Consider the following 1,346-nt stretch of genomic DNA (forward strand, 5'->3'; position numbering starts at 1 on the left):
ACAAAACTTAATCTATATACCAAATGTGAAAACAATTGGAACAAAAATTGTTAAACTGATTTTTGAAAATAGAAATAATATATTTCTAAATCTCTCATTATTATTTCTATTTTCAAAAATCAGTGAATGTATTTCACTTGAAATATATATGTTTTCAAAGGCGGGTAGGTATCGACAGGTAGCAAGCCATGCTACTCCAGACTGATGATGAGCAATGACTCTGAAACTAGTCTCTGGATGCTGGTTTTGCTGGGTAAAGGTGCTTGCCTCCACTTTGAAAACGTAAGGACACAAGAAACGTGTCAAGTCCAACAGGAAACGGTGTTTCTTAGGGCTAAATAACAGTAGCATTCTTCCCTTTTATGGGACTGTCACATTAAGTTGACAACATGCTATCACTTTCTCTCAACGACTTCTGGTGGTACTTGAAAAAGTCGTTAATTCCTGACCTGATACGAGAAGCTGATTAATATTTTCATTAAAAGTTCGATTGATAGAAATGTCAGAGATAGTTTACGATTGCCTACAGCAATATAGAAGATATAAGCTGCAGACTTCACACATTGCTCTTGATTTCTGAACGTTGCCTCTCATTTATTATGGCATGCCTTTCTGTCACGAAAGCTTCTGTATTCAATGGACGATGCTGAATACATTTGTCAAATGCTAAAGTCACAATATTTTCGGATCTTCGCGTTCCTTTGATAGCATAAGCATTGGTGTTAAAGGACCTCTAACTTGGCCGTCAATTAATAAATGTCCATTGGTTGCTGTCGATAAATATTCCCGTTTCTATTTGCCTTTCCTTGCTGCAATATTTCTTCATTGAGTGTCATTGTTTACTTGACAATGTTATTGTCTATCTTCGATTTACCTAGACATGTCTGTTCAGGTTGAAGGACGTGTTTCATGTAATCCAAACTGAAGTCTTTATTGTATGATAACGTGTTCCTGATGAGCCACTCGATCCCATACCGACCTACTAGAATTGGACTATTTAAATGGAAAATTGCGTCAGTTGTGGAGTTTAAACTTTTAGCAATACTCATGTAGCAATCTTTTCTAACTGACCCCTTATATTTGGTGCTATTCTTGTAGACTTCCACAAACTTGTCGTTTAATGAACATCCCTTTCCGTCCTCGAATAACGATTACAAATATGAATATGTTATATTAGTTTTCATTGCGAGAAAACTTTCTGCTGAGGAGGTCGATCTTTTAGTGAATTAGGTTAAATGAAATGAATAAAATAAAACAAGTTTAATAATCCACGATACAGACTATCTATTAACCTACGATTCATTTTCTGAATGGTCGAAAAGATATCGTACCAGTTATAGGCTTAT

The 1,346-nt window shown here is 35.4% G+C and overlaps 1 protein-coding gene across 1 annotated transcript in view; it reads left to right on the forward strand.

Moving 5' to 3' along the window:
- The window catches only part of LOC128250329 (uncharacterized), an 8,577-nt gene that overhangs the window by 2,830 nt on the left and 4,401 nt on the right, over positions 1–1,346 (forward strand). The gene's annotated exons all lie outside the window — the stretch shown is intronic.

The sequence above is a fragment of the Octopus bimaculoides genome, chromosome 2 (assembly GCF_001194135.2).
Source record: "Octopus bimaculoides isolate UCB-OBI-ISO-001 chromosome 2, ASM119413v2, whole genome shotgun sequence".
NCBI classification, from domain to species: Eukaryota; Metazoa; Mollusca; class Cephalopoda; order Octopoda; family Octopodidae; genus Octopus; species Octopus bimaculoides.